Source organism: Rhinolophus sinicus, linkage group LG03 (genome assembly GCF_036562045.2).
Source record: "Rhinolophus sinicus isolate RSC01 linkage group LG03, ASM3656204v1, whole genome shotgun sequence".
Taxonomy (NCBI): domain Eukaryota; kingdom Metazoa; phylum Chordata; class Mammalia; order Chiroptera; family Rhinolophidae; genus Rhinolophus; species Rhinolophus sinicus.
In genome coordinates this window covers 88,417,725-88,437,742 of record NC_133753.1, presented here as the reverse complement: position 1 = coordinate 88,437,742, position 20,018 = coordinate 88,417,725, and the positions used below count along the sequence as shown (strand labels likewise).

Here is a 20,018-nt window from a genome sequence, read left to right as displayed (position 1 = left end):
TCAAAACAACCCTGAGAGGAATACGTGGCTTGTACGATTCTTACAGTTTTGAGATTTTGTGAAGAACCTCAGACATATGCTCAGGTTGCCGAAAGTCACAGAACTGGTATATATTCAGGATTTGAACCCAGTTCTTTTGATTTCAAGAGCAATTAAATTCCCCCAACTGTCAGTTAATCTTCTAACATCAAAGAGATATAACATGTGCTTGGAACATGAATTGATATCTCTTTATTGGATCAAGCATCTTTTATCTGTGCTAATGCTCAATCTTCCCTCTTCCACTTAGATATCAAAAGTCTAGTTATTTATATTAATTTATGTAATTCTTATTTGTTTTGAAGTGTTAAAATTTTATATTTTTCTAAAAAAAAAGGTGTCATTCAGATATACAGTGGGCAGCCTTTGTTAAAATCTGATGCATGCTTGACAGAAAACCTAGCCTGAACACAATCTTTCAAAAGAAATACTATCTTGAAAGCCATACTTTAATTAGGAAGAAATCTCAAAGATTAGGGGTGAAGGTTCATAGGGGAGCTAATATTACATGGAACATACCTTTTCAATAGAAAATGGTAGTTGTAGGTTTGCTTGTTTTTTGTCCTAAGTCTCCTTCAAAACCATTACGCATTACTTTTTCCTTTTAATTTCTACCTATCACCCATCTTAGGCTCTGATGCCTTTATGTAGTTATTTATTTATTTATTTATCTATTCATTCATTCATTTACTTATTAGTAACAGATGTACAAAACAATGTAACAGTTAGACATTTATACCCCTCTCAAAGTGATAACTCTCCTCCCCAATCTTCCGTGTTTCCCTGAAATAAGACCTAGCTCAACAATCAGCTCTGATGCGTCTTTTGGAGCAAAAATTAATATAAGACCCAGTATTATATTATATTATATTATATTATATTATATTATATTATATTATATTATATTATTAGACCTGGTCTTATATTATAGTAAAATAAGACCAGGTCTTATATTAATTTTTGCTTCAAAAGACGCATTAGAGCTGATTGTCCAGCTAGGTCTTATTTCCGGGGAAACACGGAACTACCGCTCTGACATCTTACATAGCTGTTACAATTCCATTGACTCTATTCACTATGCTGTACTCCACATCCATGACTATATAGATATATTAAATTATAGTTGACATTCAATCTTATTCAGCTTCAGATGTACAGTGCAGTGGTCAGGCATCTACACAGTCCATGAAGTAGTCTCCAGAATAAGACACGTGCCCATCTGACACCCTACAAAATCTTTACAACATTATTGATTATATTCCCCAAACTCTCTTTCATATTCCCACGGCAATATTGTGGCTACTAATTTGTCCTTTCTAATCCCCTCACCTTCTCTTCCATCCCCACCCTCTGATGCCTTCTTTAGCAAGCTGAGTTGAGGCTGTTTCCATTGAGAACCAGACATTCACTCCATACACAGAACAAAAAGTCTTTTTCTTATCAAGCAAGAGTATTTTGAAGAAGAAAAAAAATAAAAGACATTCAATAAAGGCACATTTTTTTTTTAACAAAGATATTCTCTTCCCACTCGGAAGATAACATTTCATCTACAGCAATAAAATATATAATTGTAAAAATTGTCCCATTATCAGAGTGCAGATCATTTTTAATAGTAAGCACTTTTAATTTTAATGATATACATTAACATTTAAATGAAAAAGCTATCATACTTAACTTGAAGTTTAGCTTTTCTTAAATTGGCTTCCTACCATTATTTTATTCATTGGACCAATATATTTAATTGTGAAGTTATAAGTTATGCTAAGATTGAAATTTCTTAAATTATAATATACTACATTTTTATTATAGAGTAAAATAATTTGGATGGTATAAAACATTAAGTTCATGTTTATCTATATTTCTGTATTTTATAAAAGTTTATTTTGATATCCATCATAGAAAGAAGTTATAGAGCATAACTTCTTAATTTAAGAAAGTTATATTTAGTTAATGTCTTGATTTAATAAAATTATATTTAGTTATTACTAAAAAGATTTACAGATTTTAAAAATCACAGTATATCCAGCTAAAGAATATTTTGAATTATGTTAAAATAAGTAAGGTGGGTTTTTTTTTAAATCATTATATGGCTAATTTTCTACACTGAATTATCAGAAACATTTTAAAGGTAGTGAATTACTTGGATATTATTTATTTTATTTTCAATGAATATTCAAAATATATAGAAACTTGAATGACTCAATTACGATACAAAACTGTTTTAGTACAATGTCAATATCAATATGATTTCCTTTTCACCCATTACTAGCTCCTATTAAGCCTGCTACTGACCCCCCAGCAGCTGGAGACATAAACAAAGTCTTGAGATGTGAAGGAATTCAGGTGGAAAGTAGAGTACAGAGATAGCTCTCCTTGAGGGTACAGTCACATTGGAAACTAGTCATAGAGAATGTGGATTTAAAACGTGTAAGCACTAACTACTCCGCCAGCCCACTGGGTGCTGCTTGAGTGTGTCTACCATTCTAGGTCACCAAAGTTAAGAAATACATGAGTAGATGGACTGATTTTTTTTTATTTTTTTATTTTTTTTTTTATGTTGTTGAGGCACAGAGTCACTAAGAATTAGGGAAGTACTTCCTAAATGCTTCAAAAAAACAAACAAAAAAAGAAAGTGGAATGGTTATGATCTTTCCATGTTCTTCAAAAATTATGTATGAGCAATATCTTGAAACATGCAAAGCTGCAAATAATTTTATTAAACAAACAAACAAAACCATAAAACTTCCAATACCTTTAATTGGGTGCTCTCAGGACAGGGCAGCTTAGTGGATGGGGAAAGGGAGGACATTTCTTCCTGAGTCCCACTGGACAATTGGTCAGTCCTCATCCAACAGCAACTAGACCTTGCTGAAGTCAAAGCAGTAGGATTCCGTGATCGGGAAGACCACTGGTCTCTTGGTACTTCACAAGCCTCTCAATCTCCTGAAGGGTAGGTGCTACCAGAGATGAGGATGATAGAGAAGTCCCCAAAAATTCACTTTCCATACATCCATTCTCAGGAGTTATTTCTTTCTGTCAAGTGGTAAAAATGATTGGCAAACCAAAACACAAGCGGAGCCATCAAAGGCTTACTCATACTATTTAAAAATGAACTTGGATTGCCCTGCCAGGTAAATAAATGCATCTAGGTGTTTCTCGTTGAGAAGAAAGGGAATGTGGAATGAGTAGGAAAAGTTACAAGTAGTAGGAGGTATAAATACCTCATAAATGATTACAGAAATGAGGTCTGTAGCAAATATGCATAGTTTTCTTTGTTTTGTTATGTACATATTGGTGTTCAGTCCTCTATCTCTAATATTTTATACAGAGTATTAGTGATGGCTGCAAATAGATGCATATATTTAATTTTATATAAATTATATGTAATTTACTTTCAGGTATTTATTTGGTCATTAATAGATTACACAGTATCTACATCATCCAGAAGTGGATACAAGTTATAGGGATGGCTAGGTGATATACTGATGATTAGAACTATGTGCCTTTCCTCTTTGGAGAAAAGATGAGTGTGTCTTCATTTGTAAAAAGGATAATTACACGTAATTAGGCAGAAGTATGATGCTATATAACTGGCTTAGGAGGATGGATAAGAATAAAAACCGGTGCAAGAGATAGATAGTAAGAGAGTCTTGACATTTTAACATTATTCTTATTCCTTTCTAGGCTCTCCCCAGTATCACAGGGCCTGACGTCTAGACACTAAATTTTCAAGGCAGTTTTGCAAGCATGCTTACAGTTTGGGACTTACCAACAAGAAATACATGTATAATGTGGAATGTAGGGCGTAAGGAGAAACCATTATAGTTCCCGCAGTAGTAATCAAGCAAATGGGCTTTGACACATGGCAGAAGGTTTTGCCAGCAGCCTCTGCCTTGTCTTCCTGGGAGTTACACATTTTTGTGCTATAGGCAGCAGGGATTATCAGGGGCAACTCCTAAAATTCCACACCTTCTAATTTTCTTAGCAATAGCAGGTGTGTTTCTAACCTTTATTTTTCCAGCTCTTGCAACAGTTTTATAAGCATCTAATTCACTATATGAAATCTCTTTCTTCTTAATGTCCCTAGACTGTTTTCTGTTTTCCTAAAGAAAACTTAGTAATACTAGAAAGGCAGTATTGTGTTTGAGGAAAGCTCTCTTCTTATCCTGCTCCCCTTATGGTTCCCCACCTCAATCAGAATTTGTTTACCGAACACTGAAACTGCAGAAATTTTTACCTTGTCTTGTAGAACCTTCTAGCCAAGATTCCCATTATCTACATTGCTCAGAACTTAGCATTATCCTGTGGGAAAACAGACCATACATTTCAGGCACTTGCAGTTTCCAGTTTTTCGCAAGAACCACCAAAAGCTCCATTGATCTTTCTTTACCTGAGGACTAATATGCTCCACCCAGAATCATCAAATGCCCTAAGGGAAAATGTTTGCTGGTGATTCTCTGTTCACCTAAGAACGTTTCTGCTTCTGTGGACTTTGTCTTTATCTAGGTCCCATTCCTTCCACATTTCTCAAGATGCCTTGAAAGCTCTGCTTGTGTTTTGAAATGTGGCTGGCTGTTTTATTCAATCCCATCACAGGAGCATTGGCTACCAATTGACTCCACTGTCTTACAAAGTGGTAAATTTTCTATTACCAGGAATGCTAAACTGCGAATTGGATAAATACATCTAACACATTTTATTGACTGGATTATCATTTTGATTATAGAGATTTAATCTACTTTAAGCAGGTATGCATTTTCTAAGTAATTTTCCAATATGTGGCTCTATGGTCATCTTTCTAATGTAATAACTATATTGCTAAAACAGTCCCTAGAAGTACTGCATATCATATGTCTATGTTTGTGTATGTATATACAATAGAGTTGGATTAATTTAATTTTGCCAATGTTATTTTCTCTTCTTATGAATTAATTATATTATACAAATCCTTTAAGAAAATTAAAGATGTGTTGACATGGCTATTACATGTTTGGGAATTTAAAGAGAGTAAATGTTGATTGTAGAAAATAGTGGTCTTAAATTTGATTTTGCATCAGAATCACCTGGGGGGATTGTTAAAACAGCCTGCTGAGCCCCACCTAAAATTTCAGTAGATCTGGAGTGAGGTCTGAAACTTTGTACTTCTAACAAGTTCTCACCACTAATGCCATTTCTGCGGACCACACTTTGAGAATCACTGGTATAAAGCAATGAAACAAGCACATGATTTAACTGCCTTTATTTTGTGTTACTATATAAACCTGAAATACAAAATGTGTAAGTGGGGGCAGAATGGCCCTCATAGCTTGTAGTTCTGCTCCATAATTTGCACTTACAAATGACTTGTCAAGTTGATTATATGATCAGCTATTTAAGTATTGACAAGACTTTTTTTTTTTTTTTTTTGCTTTCCTGCTGTTCTCAGCTATGCCAGCTTGGAATTGTAAGCAAATTATTTTGTCAGTCTACATATAACGCACATTACTTTCTCTTTCTGTACCTCAATGTATCTTCCTCCAATAATTTCCTGTAGCACTTGCTGCTTTCCTCTGAGGGGAATAGCGGAGCTCAGGTCATCCATCAAACGGGTGCTCCATGTCAGCAGCTTCTGAAGTGATAAAAGGTGATTCTTATATGACATAACCATCAGAATGCTACAAAGAAGAAGTCACAGTTGTCAACTTGGGTCATAAACCATAGGAAATCTCAATGAGCCTTCTAGTACCTGCCAAGACTAGTATTAAAGAGACAAGAGGATGGAAAGATAGCATAGCTACAAATGACAGGTAAATATGTCTTTCAATATTAAAATGCGTACAGTGCAGCATCTGCATTATGGTCACTATTATGTCACCATTTTCCTGATTTCTAGAAGTAGAATTCATATCAGGCATAACATTCTAAGAGATAATTCACATGTGGAAAATGCAGCTACTCATTCAAGCATAAAGGATTTAATTTAGATAAAAATAATAGAGATGTGATTGTTTTGGGTTCGTTGCTCAGGTACATATATTAATTCCTATAAAAAAGCCTTTGTTTTGAATTTGCCAAATCAATATATTTGATACATTTTATTAGTCAAGTAGGTTTTGTGTAATGTTAATTTAGTGATTTAAAAAGAACAAGATATATATTTTTTAATTTTCTTCCTTTATTTTTACATTTTTCTATTTAAAAAACAAACAAACTTGGCATAATTTCCAAATAGTTAAAGAAAGAAAAAAAAAATCTTGGGTTTTAAATGTTCGATTTCATGGAGGACAAGCTTGCTCATGTTTTGGAAATATGGGAAACGTGTTCTAAACCAAGTGGATATATATTATAAATAATAAAAAAAGAAAGAAAAAAATTAACAGAAAAATCTCCCAATGTCAAAAAACAGTGTGGAACAAGATAAAAGTTGTTAAAATTGAAAAGCTTAAAACACTAAAATTTGAAGTGCAATTTTAATGTAACCCTATATTCCTTCTGAGATTTCCCCAATGCTCAAATGCAGACTGATCCTGTCTGTCTCTTAACCTTCCTCTCATATTTTTTAATTTTTTTGCCATGTTTGCTATACAGGCTGTAAGATTATCTGAATGTTTTCAGGGTTTCCAATACTTTTTGTTGTTGGTCGTGATCATAGTTTCAATCTCCAAAGGCTCTTTCATACTCCCTATATTCTTTTTACAGCATCAGTTTTGTTATTTTAAGGATGTAATTTATTATATTTGTCAAGGGTTTTTATTTGTATTATTTTTGTCATTATTTCTTACAAGGTTTATTATCACCTATGTTCTTTATTTTTGAAATTATCTTCCTTTGATTTTTCTTTTGTTTTTTAATTAAAGTTTATTGGGGTGACAATTGTTAGTAAAGTTACATAGATTCCAGGTGTACAATTCTGTAATACATCATCTATATATCACATTGTGTGTTCACCACCCAGAATCACTTCTCTTTCCATCACCATATATTGGATCCCCTTTATCCTCATCTACCACCCACCTCCCCCTTACCCTCTAACCCTTTGATTTTTTTTTCTTACAGCTATCTAGTTATTATCATTAATATTTATATTTAAGAAAAGAAAAAGAAAGAAGAAACGGTAGCTGGGTGGGTTCCTGTGCTGTCTGATCAGTTGGATTATTTCTAGATCATTTTTTCTAATGGTGCATTAACAGGAATAAATTCATTTTAGTGGCTTGACACAAGACATTATTTTTTGTTTGTGTTGAATTTCTGTCTGTGGTTTGGATCTATGTTGTGCTTTAAATTGCCCTCACTTTGGGACTTATATTGGCACAGCAGTCACTATTTGGATTTTTTACTGGTCATCATAGCAGAAAGAAACAGCACTAGAGGCTCTTTTGTCAACAGTTAAATGCTCCCACCTTGGAAGTGGTGCTCATTGATTAGAACTAGTTAGAGGGGCCACATTTAACCACAAGAAGGCCACAAATTGCAGTTTTATCATTAGGCCCTGGAAAGCCAGACAATAAAGCTAAAGATTTATAATAGTCATTAATCGCTGCTATAGCTCACAAATTTACCAGGAGCTCAATGCATTATAGAATGGGATATGTTGATTCCTAGACTTCAATTTGAAAGTTTAGCTGAGAGGCTTCTGTAAGGAAGTGGATTTTCCAAGTGCCATACTGAGAAGGATTTTTTTCTAGGAAATAAAACCCACACTAGAATGTCTGCTTTCTCCACATTCTTCAATTAATTGCATTAAAGAAGAATGAGTTGCAATTTTTCCTTGATGTAAATGCTTACAGCCTCAATTCTGCATAATGAATGAGGGGAACAAAGGGATTGGAGGTGGACTCTGTTTTCAATTCTAATTTTTACCCTTGCACAGTTTTATACTTAATGAATATGAGCCAAGAGCACTTTAGGGTGTCAGTGTGTCAATTGTAATACAACTTCTGTTGCACACCCTCATAGCTTACCTTAAACAGTAGCTTTCTATGAATTTCAGCCAGTAAATGTGCTCCATCTAATTTATCATTTGAAGAAATTTGCTGTTATAGATTGATTTTTACCTATTTTTACATTTTGGTTTTAATCCAGTTTCAGGAGTGAGAGTCATATGTGTTCAGTAGCTCTGTCCAAAAGGAGAAGCTAAGGTGTATTTTGTATTTTTTGTTATTTAATTTAAAAAAAAAAATGTTTTATTTTTGAATAGAGTTAGATTTATTGAAAACTTGTGAATACATATAGAGTCCCACATACCTATACCCAGTATCCCTTATTATTAAGATTTTATATTAGTGTTGTATATTTGACACAACTAATAAACCAATGTTAATGCATTATTCTTACTAATTAAAGTCCATATTTTAACTGGATTTCCTCAGTTTTTAACTTAATGTTGTTTTTTCTATGCTAGGATCCCATCCAAGATACCTGTCACATTTAATTCTTATGTCTCCCAGCACTCCTATTGTCAGTGACATTTTCGCAGACATTCCTTCTTTTTGATGATATTGACAGCTTTGAGGAATGCTACTTGGATATTCTGTAGGCTATCCCTCTCAATTTTTTTTTCCTGTTTTTCTCATGATTAGAGTGGGATTTTTGAGAGGGAGATCACAGAAGTACAGTATCATTTTCACTTCATCATATCCAGGGTTTATACTATTAACATGTAATAACTGTTGAAGTTAACCTTGATCACCTGACTAAGTACAGGTCAAGTTGCAACACAGTAAAGTTATTTTTTCCCCTTTTCTATACTGTAGTCTTTGGAAGAAAGTCACTATGCACAAGTCACATTTAAGGAGTGGAGAATTAAGCATCACCATTATGAGGGTGGAGTATCTACATAAATTAGTTATAATTCTTTTGCAAAATATAATTATCTTTCCCCTCAACATTTATTCATTCAATCATTTATTTATATAATTATGGACTTAGAGGTACCAATTTACATTTTAGTTTATAATCCAATATATCCCATTCTATCATACTTTTTCTTTGATTGACTGTTCAAGCTTTGATAATAGGAAGTTCTTTAAGTTGGATCCTGTGTCCTTTTTATATATCTCATCATTGTGTGTGTGTGTTCTGGTTTTAACCATGTTCTCATTTTCTGGTATTATAATTGCCCCAGGCTCATCTTGTATATTTTTTAGTCCATTCTGAGAATTAGCTATGTTTTCAAGCAGACTTGGCTTCTTTAATTGAAGAAAGATATTAGAAACCAAGATCTGGAAAATACATGTGCTTATTATGACTTCAGGACATTGGTTCTATGCCCTCTCAACTATAATGAAAAAGAAAAATAAGACCTGACACAATAAACTGCATAGAAGAAAACATAGGTACTAAACTTATGGACCTTGGGTTCAAAGAGCATTTTATGAATTTGACTCCAAAGGCAATGGAAGTCAAAGCTAAAATAAATGAATGGGACTATATGAAACTTAAAAGCTTCTGCACAGCAAAAGAAACCATCGACAAAATAAAGAGGCAACCAACTGAATGGGAGAAGATTTTTGAAAACAGTGCCTCCGATAAGAGGCTAACATCCAGAATATACAAGGAATGCATGCAACTCAACAACAAAAAAACAAACAACCCAATTGAAAAATGGGCAGAGGACCTGAAGAGACATTTCTCCAAAGAGGACATACAAATGGCAAATAGACATATGAAAAAATGCTCAACATCACTAATCATCAGAGAAATGCAAATAAAAACCACAATGAGATAGCACTTCTCCCCAGCCAAAATGGCTATCATCAACAAGACAAATAGTAACAAGTGTTGGAGAGGCTGTGGAGAAAAAGGAACCCTGATACACTGTTGGTGGGAATGCAGACTGGTGCAGCTGTTATGGAAGGCAGTGTGGAGGTTCCTCAAAAAATTACGAATAGAATTGCCATATGACCCAGCAATCCCTCTCCTGGGTATCTACCCAAAGAATCTGAAAACATTTAGAGATAAAGACACGTGTGCTCCAATGTTCATTGCAGCTTTGTTTACGGTGGCCAAGACATGGAAACAACCAAATTGTCCTTCGATAGATGAATGGATAAAGAAGTTGTGGTATATATACAGAATGGAATACTATTCGGCAGTAAGAAAAGATGATATAGGAACATTTGTGACAATATGGATGGATCTTGAGAGTGTAATGCTGAGCGAAATAAGACAGAAAAAGCAGAGAACCATGTGATTTCACTGATATGTGGTATATAAACCAAAAACAACAAAAGAACAAGACAAACAAATGAGAAACAAAAACTCATAAACACAGACAACAGTTTAATGGTTACCAGAGGGTAAAGGGTGTGGGGTGTGGGAGATGAAGGTAAGGGGGATCAAATGCATGGTGATGGAAGGAGAACTGACTCTGGGTGGTGAACACACAATGGGATTTATAGATGATGTAATACATAATTGTACACCTGAAATCTATGTAATTTTACTAACATTTGTCACCCCAATAAATTTTAAAAATAAATTTAAAAAAAAGAAAAAGAAAAATATGTGTGTAAACAAACCCATGAATATATTTATTATCTATCTATCATCTATCTACAGAGAATGTGTGTATGTATCTCCACTTGTATTGATAGTACATTAAACATGGATTCACAATGATGACTTGAACTCTCATCTTTTAGCACATGCATCATTTATGGTTTATCCCTTTCTTGGTCCGTATCCTCAGACTCCAACAATGACAAAACTGGCCACAGTCACCTGATTCTTTTACTTAATTGTCCAGTTCCAATATACATGAATAATGTTTTCAGAATTCTTAACCCATGCACACGGGAAGAATTTTGTCAACTGTAATACAGTGCTTATGTTCAGTTCATTTTTTCTTTAGTCTTCATTTCCAAAGTTACTTAGATCAGCATCTTCTTCCCTCATGTCAATGAAGATGTTTCATACATTTACAACATGGTTACACTCATTTGTGAAGTCTACAATCCACTTTGTGATACCTCAGGTTTGTTTTTCAAGTCTGAATTCTACCCTGTGATATCTCCACCTCCTAAATATATATGAGGTCTGAAAATTAAGTCTGTGAACTTGTTGCAATGATATTGCTAACTTTTTTTGATATTAGAGGGATTATTCATTATGAATTTGTACCAACTGAACAGTTAACCAAGTTTACTACTTGAAAGTGCTGAAAAGGCTGCATGAAAAAGTTAGACGACCTGAACTTTTCACCAACAAGTCATTGCTCTTGCATCACAACAATGCACCAGCTCACACAGCACTCTCTGTGAGGAAGTTTTTAGCCAGTAAACAAATACCTGTATTTAAGCACCCTCCCTAATCACCTGATGGCCCCCAATGACTTCATTTACCCAAAGATAAAAGAAATATTGAAAGGAAGACATTTTGATGACATTCAGGATATCAAGGGTAATGTGTTGACAGCTCTGATGGTCATTCCAGAAAAAGAGTTCCAAAATTGCTTTGAAGGGTAGACTAGGCATTGTTGTCAGTGCATAGCTTCCCAAGGGTGACCATAATGATATTCAGCAATGAGGTATGTAACACTTTTTGTAGGATGAGTTCTCGAACTTAATTGTATATGTAAAAGAGGTAAAAATTATTAATACGAAATATGTGAATGCATTTCTCCCTTTTTACAGTTTTGTTGTTGTTGATAACATTCTGTTTGGTCAAAGTTTCTAACTATCTAGACAATGAAGTGTGCCCTTCCAAGAGTGGGGCAGTGATGGTGAGAAGTTAGAACTCTTATAATAGGAATAAAGAAAGATATAAAATTTGGATTCTTAATTTAGTAGCAATACAATAGTCTGGGAAACCTGCTTTTTTGTTGTTGTTGTTGTTGTTTTTAGTAAAAGAAAAATAAATTTATCCTTTATTATGTATTAACATATCAAGGGTGAAATCTAGATGACCAGATTATAACCTATTTCACACTGTAGAATGAAATTCAAAGACTCGTGTTAAATTAAGAATTTTGCTGACCACTTGGTGGTGGAAGGAAGACTATCAAGAAAAAAAGAGTCTGGGGTAGAAGAGAAAAGCATTAAGTTTAAGATCCTGTTCTGCTGATGAATCTGGGGAGGTATTTGATATGTTGATAGGTTGATAGGTGGAGGGAAATGCCAGGAAAAGCTCTTACTGCCCTACTTTCCCTTTGGGACCCTGGGAGAAAACCTCTCAATGGAGAGGCCTTGCACTGACATGGGGAGGTCTCAGCAAGAAAAGAGGGTAAAACAGAGTGAATGTGCAGAGAACGGGATTATTTAATAGCCCCAAACTTCATTAAGCTTGCAGGTAGTGCATCAGCACACATGCTTTCTTTCATCTGTTTGATGATTACAGAGGTTAGCCTAATTAAAAGCCTGTCGGTAAGACTGAAATGTCTTAAGTTACCACCACCAACCCTAGCAGGAGGTGAAGTGACCCCACAGCTGTGGATGTAGCATAGAAATCCTGGGCCAGGGACTGTAGAGAGAATACAAAGAGACTTCGAGGCCTTGGGGGAAAGGAGATCTAAGATGCTGCATAAGCTTTCATGAAAGGTTACTGGGCCCTAAGCAAGCCAAGAGAATGACCAGATCAGGAGTTAAAGCAGCCAAGAACTTTAGCAGCAGTGACATGGCTCTCATCCAGGAAAGGACATGTCTTGCCTCAGCTTTTACTCAAACCAGACACTCCATAAAAGCTACAGTAAGGAACCAGTGGACAAAACAATAATCTGTGGATACCTCTCTCCTCTGCTGTCACAAAATAATGGAATGCCACTGATTCTCTCCATGTACAAAGAGCAGTGGAAGGAGAAAAACCATAAACAACACATTAGTGTCAGAGAAACTTATAAAGGAGAAAAAAATCAGAGGATCAAAATATATCAAAATAATTTGCTTTCCTTTTTTATCCAATCTAAATCAAGGAAATTTATCTCTGGATATGTCAGTTTTCTTTGTAAAAACCATTCAGATGGAGAAATAGTATTAGCAGTTTTCCTATTATGTTACTGATTTTGTTTTATTTTAAACCAGGATATTTTGTTTTCTTTACCATTATTGAAATTTATAGGGAAGAATGTTAATATCAACTTCAAACTTTATTTTACATACTTTGAGAAAGTTTTAAACATAAAAAAGGCAAAAATGTTACATTTTTCCATACATTTGATTCTAATTATACATTCTAAAAATGTGTGTCATCAAGTACCTGTGTACATATTGGCAATGCCAAGTTGTCATATACTATGTATATACATACATATGTATATATGGACTTTAATTTAACTTTAAGTAGATTAAATTTGCTTTAACTTTTATAGTCATATGTATATATGACTATAAAAGTTAAAGCAATTTCATTGGTAAAATTATAGGAAAATATAATAATGACCAATTGTATTAATTGTCAGTCATCATCTTTTCTTAGAGAAGGTGTTTATTTTCAAATGGGTCTGATACAGCTTGTACAAGAAAAAAATAATAATCACAAAAAGGTTGTAAGGATAAAAAGGAATACAGAAAATGGGTGCTTCTTATAAGGATATTATACAATTTAGCTCCCAGTTTTAGGATGATGTGTTTGAATGTCACATTGGCATTCTTGTACTCTACTAATTACAGAAGACAACTGTTCTTGTTTGATGGGCAATATGTTATTCTTATTAAATGGACACCTGGGTTTTTTTTCCATTCTTCCAATATATGTGTAAAGGATAACCCTAATTTATTTTGAGATTTTCCTCCATTTTAACCAGTCAGCTTCTACTTCAATCCTACTCTTTTTCTCTATCGAGGTGTAATTGAACATGTTAGTTCCACGTGTACAATATAATGATTCGATATTTGTACATATTACAAAATTATCCAGCTTAGTCTAGTTAACATCCATACATATTTAATCCATTAAAAATGAGATCATTTAAAATTTCTCTAATCTTGAAGAAAAGGATGTTCACCTAAAAATGTACAACACTCAGGAAGCTGTTCACCAATTCTTTGTGGGTGGATTTAGCATGAAATGATTCCATTCGACATCTTTAAGTAAGTAGACGTTGAAGGTTACACACAAGCTTCAATGAAATTGCATGCTTCCAGGTCTGCTTGTGCTACTACATATATTGAACTTAGGTTTTCATTGATATAATCATTCTTAAAAACGTATTACTGTAGAAAATATAGCCAGGCATATTTAATTTTATTACAGTTCTGACTAGATAGCTTTGAGTTTTATTTAATAGTAAGGTGAAATTATTCGCCACAATGAGCTCCGTCATGTCCCAATTTCAACTGGTTGTTGTGGTTTGTTGTTGTTTGACTTTCTTGTCTGCCCTCTTACTCCTTTGTCCTTTCCCTCAACTACTTTGCTTTATGCTTCCCAATACACTAGGAACAAAATATCCACATTCTCCCTCTTGGAATAGGAAGGTTTATTGTGGTATAGCCCCACTGTTGTAAAAGCAGGTAATTTTTTAATTAGTTTCTCAGATCCATTGATGAAGAGAAATTTTGTCTCAGAACAGATTATACCCATAGTATCACCCATACCTGATTTATATGATTTAAGGTAGTGTAGCAAATAAGATTCAGGATTTTTGAACTGATACTATTTATATAAGATTTTGGACTTAAGAGTTAATGCTGTAATTTTTTGAGAATTTTTGGAACTTTTGGAGGGGGTGAATGCATTTCGCAAATGAGATGACATACAGTGATGGGAAGAGAACTGGCTATGGATGGTGAACATACAATGTGATGTATAGGTGATTTATTATAGAATTGTACAATTGAAACCTATGTAATTTTACTAACGAATGTCACCTCAATAAATTTAATAAAAATTAAAAAATAGCATATTTAATATATGGTACAGGAGGAGAAGGCATATCTCCAAGTCTTAAATTAACCCTTTGTTCCTGAGAATCTGACCTCATTAGAATAAAGGTCCTTTGCAGATATATTAAGTTAAAGATCTGGAGATGAGCTTATCCTGGATTTAGGGTGGATCCTACATCCAATTATGAGTGCTTTCATAAAAAAACACACAAGAAAAAGACATAGAGATACCCTTTAGGTATGTGAAGATAGAGGCAGAAATTGGGGTGATGTATCACATTCCAGTTGATCACAGTAAGTCTAATTAACATCTATATATAGTTTGGCAAACCAAATCATGGCAAGATTTACCTGCAACCACCAGAAGTTAGCAGAGTGGAATGACACCGATCTCAGAGTTTCCAGAAGGAACCAAATCTGTTCATAGCTTTAGAATTCTGGCCTCCAGTACTGTGAGCGAATACGTTTTTGATGTTTTAGGTTCCAACTTTGTGCAAATTGTTATATCAACCATAGGGAACTTATATACAAGTCTAACCATATGACCTGTAATCATACTCCTAAATATTTACTCAACTGGTTTTAAAACTTATAACCACATAAAACACGCATGAAAATGTATATAGTAGCTTTATTCATAATTCATAATTACCAAAACTGGAATCAACCTTCAACAGGTGAATGTATACAAAAACTGTGGCACATCTGTTGAAAGGAATTGATTAAAAACCCCACACACACATGCGCGCGCGCACACACACACACACACGCGCGCAAAGATGAACTTAAACAGATGCACAATGGTAAGTGAATAAAGCCAGTCTTAAAAGGCTACATGCTGTATGTTTCCAATTATTTGGCAATCTGTAAAAGGCAAAAAAAAAAAAAAAAAAAGGTTAATATTTGCCAAGAATTTTGGTGGGAGTGTTATTGGAGGGAAAATGAATACAAGAAGCACAGGGCATTTTTAGAACAGCAAAACGATTCTGTATGATACTATCATGGTGAAAAAAAGGTATCAAGCATTTGTCAAGAATCCACAGAACTTTACAGGTCTAATGTATGCAAATTTAAAAAAATATGTAGGATATTGGGGACACCACGATAGAATGAGGAATGTGATAAAAGGATCAAAATGAATTTTTCATTGCTTTTTGCTGTCGAATAATTCACATAGGCTTTCTTCACTACTTTTTATTCTTTTTGTGTTTTTTTTTCCTCTAATTGGCTAATCTCAAATTATCTTTGTTTGTTGGTTCGTTTTTCTGCATGATAAGGTCTGTCCTTGAAGTTCTCTATTAAATTTTACAGTTCTGTCACTGTATTCTTCAGCTCCAGATTGTCTTTTTTTAAATATTTTTTTAATTTTACAATTACAGTTGATATACAATATTATATTAGTTTTATGTGTACAACATAGTGATTAAACACTTATATAACTTACAAAGTGATGACCCCAATAAATTTAGTACCCATCTGACACAGTGCATAATTATTAAATATTACTGATTATACTCCCTATACTAGCTATACTTTCATCTCCATGACTATTTTGTAATTACCAATCTGTACTTCTTAATCTCTGCCCCCTTTTCATCCATCCCTCCAATCCCCCTCCTATCTGGCAACCATCAAATGTTCTCTGTATCTATGAATTTATTTCTGTTTTGTTTGTATGTTTATTTTGTTTTTTTAGATTACACATATAAGTGAAATCATATGGTATTTGTCTTTCTCTGTCTGACTTATTTCACTCAGCACATTACCCTCTAGATCCATCTATAATATTGCAGATGGCAAAATGTCATTATTTTTTATGGCTGAGTTATGTTCCATTGTGTATATGTATCACTTTTTCTTTATCCATTCATCTATTGATGGATACTTAGGTTTTGTCCATATCTTGGCTATTGTAAATAATGCTGCAGTGAACATATGGATTCATGTGTCTTTTGGAATCAGTGTTTTGGGTTTCTTTAAATAAATACCCAGAAGTGGAATTACTGGGTCCTTCTTTGATCCTATTGTAGCCTGTTTTACAGTCTATTTTGTCTGGTGTAAGTATTGCTATGCCAGTTTTTTTATTTATTTATTGTTTCCATTTTTATGAAATATCTTTTTCCATTCCTTTACTTTCAGTCTCTGTGTATTTTTATCTGAATTGAGTCTCTTGTACGCAGCATATGTAAGGGTCTGCTTATTCATTCAGCCAACTTATGTATGTCTTTTTTTATATTAGTTTCAGTTGTATAAAACAACATAATGATTCGATATTTACAGTCCTCACAAAGTGAAAACCCCATCAAGTCTACCTGTTTGACATTGTACCTAGTTATTACAATACTATTGACCATATTCCCTATGCTGTACTTTACATTCTGTGACTATACACACACACACAGGCACACACACATATAATTATAGTTGATATTCAATATTATTTTATATTATATTCAGGTGTATAGTGCCTGGTGATAAGGTATTTATGTATCATATTTTGATGTGTATAATGCACACTTTTTTGCCCAAATTTGTGAGGCAAAAATAAGGAGGTGCATTATACATTGGTAGTACGAATTCCATATCCATATAAAGTTTTTAATTCTTTTATTTATGCTTATGAGTTAAAAGCATAATTCTAGAAATCAGTAATGATATCTGCATATAAAATAACACCCTGGATTATGATAATCGGTTTTGTTGAACTTACCACAAACTTGCAACAACAAAGAGTTTTTGGTCTTCTATGATGAATGAATATCATAAATTTGTTACCAATACATAAAACTTCTTGTACCTTGTATCTGTTCTTGTGTTTTGTAATTATTTGTTACATTAAATTTCTTGCACCATAATATGTTAAAAAGTATATGCTGAAATTCCTTTATTTTTTTAAAGATACAGAATTTGATTTTAATATTTAGCTTTAGTAAATCCTGAATACAAAATTGTGCAAAAATTTAAATAATGCAGAAATATATATGAAGTAGAAAGTGAAAGTCCACTATAATCCACTCTTTCCATGCCCTCAAATAATCATTATTAAGAGCTTACTGTATATTTTCTTGATTTTTCATGCACTGACATACATGAAAGTGTATGTATCTGTCATGCAGGGTGTCATGTGGGGTCTCAGCTCCTGCTCCCCACATAAGAACCCCAGGATATGGTGAGGCCAAAAAGGAACACCCACGGAGCCATAGACAGGGGAGTCATACCACTATATTCTCGCTGGCGGCTGGGTTGGAGACGCAGGAATCAGAAGCCACACTATCTGCAACCTGCCGTCCACTTCTCTGCAATCCGCAACCCGCATTCCACCCTTGCAAGCTCAGCCACCATCTTCTTGCTAGCCCCCCCATCTGCTGCTAGCATAGCCACGGCAGTTATATTAGTGGCCAATGGCTCACTGGTTACAGCTGACGGCCAACTAGCCACAGCTGATAGCCATCCAATCACAGTTGATGGCCATTTACTACCCGAGTGAGCACCTTTCCACATGAGGGCAAGAGCCTGGAAACTGCACTCCTAGCTCTGTCCCCACAGTATCTCTTTTATCAAAAATGGTATTGGATTATACATACTCTTCTGCAAACTTATTCACTTAACAGTTGATCTTTCCATGTCAGTGTGCATGGTTTTCTCTTAGTTCCTCAAACATACCAAACTTTGATGACCTTGGGGCCTTCCACACAACCCTGGAATATTCTTTCCCATACTTGGTAAATCTAGTTCCTTGTTTCCTTTAATTTTCTGCATGAATGTCATTTCTTTGGATGAATTTTTCCTGATCAATTTATGGAGTCCTCCCCACTGTTATTCTCTATTCACTACACCATATTTATTTCCGTTGGACCAGGTACTACAGTTTCTAATTATGTGTTTGTTCACTTGTTGAAATTCCTTTATAATACAAAACGCAAGTACCTAATTGTAAACAAATAAAAATGTTGGTGTGCATTATAAACGGGGGCACGTTATACACTGCAAAATATAGTATTCTATGAAGTGATCCCACTGATAAGGGCGGTACCTGTCTGACACCCTACATAGTCTTTGCAACATTATTGATTATATGCCCCTACTGTATTTCACTTCCCAGTGACTATTTTGTGACTACCAATTTGTACTTCCTAATCCCTTTACCTCTCTCACCCATCCCCCAGAACCCCTCCCATCTACACTCTATGTCTTTTGATTGGAGCATTTAAAGTAATTGTTCATAGATATATAGTTATTGCCATTTTATTATTCAGATTTTTGATGTATATTTTCATCTTCTTTTTCTTAAAGAAGTCCTTTTACATTTCTTGTGATACTGATTTGGTGGTAATGAACTCCTTTACATTTTCTTGTCTGGGAAGCTCTTTTGCTGTCCTTTAATTCTAAATGATAGTTTTACTGGGTATAATTATCTTGGTCATAGGTCCTTGTTTTCCATCACTTGAATATTTTGTGCCAATCACTTCTGTACTGCAAACTTTCTGTTGAGAAATTAGCTGACAATCTTATGGGGTTCCCTTGTAGGTAACTAACTGCTTTTCTCTTGCTGTTTTTAAGATGCTCTCTTTGTTTTTAAAATTTGGCATTTTAATTATGATGTGTCTTAATGTTGGCCTCTTTGGGTTCATCTTGTTTAGGACTCAGTGCTTCCTGGGCTTGGGTGTCTATTTCCTTCACCAGGTTAGGGAAGTTTTCAGTCATAATTTCTTCAAATAGGCTTTTAACACGTTGTTCTCTCTCTTCTCCTTTTGGTAGACCTATGATATAAATATTTCTATGCTTGATGTTGTCTCAAATGTCCCTTAAACTATCTTCACTTTTTTGGATTTTTTTTTCTGTTTTGTTGGGTATTTTCTGCTACTTTATCTTTTAAATTGCTGATTTGATCCTCTGCTGCATCTGATCTGTTGATTTCCTTTAATATATTCTTCATTTCAGTTATTATATTCTTCATTACTAACTGGTTCTTTTTTATGTTTTCTGTCTCCATTTTTATGTTTCCTATTTCTTTGCTGGAGTTCTTCCTGAGATCATTGAGTATAGTAATAACCAGTGTTTGGAACACTTTAGCTGGTAGTTTGCTTGTCTGCATTTTGTTTAGTTCTTTATTTGGAGTTCTGTTTTGTTCTTCCATTTGGCATAGGTTTCTTTGTCTCCCTTATTTTGGATACCTCCTGTGTT

At 34.2% G+C, this 20,018-nt stretch overlaps 1 pseudogene; it reads right to left on the bottom strand.

Moving 5' to 3' along the window:
* LOC109458478 (rho GTPase-activating protein 17) overlaps positions 1-20,018 on the bottom strand; it is a 93,424-nt pseudogene that overhangs the window by 54,169 nt on the left and 19,237 nt on the right.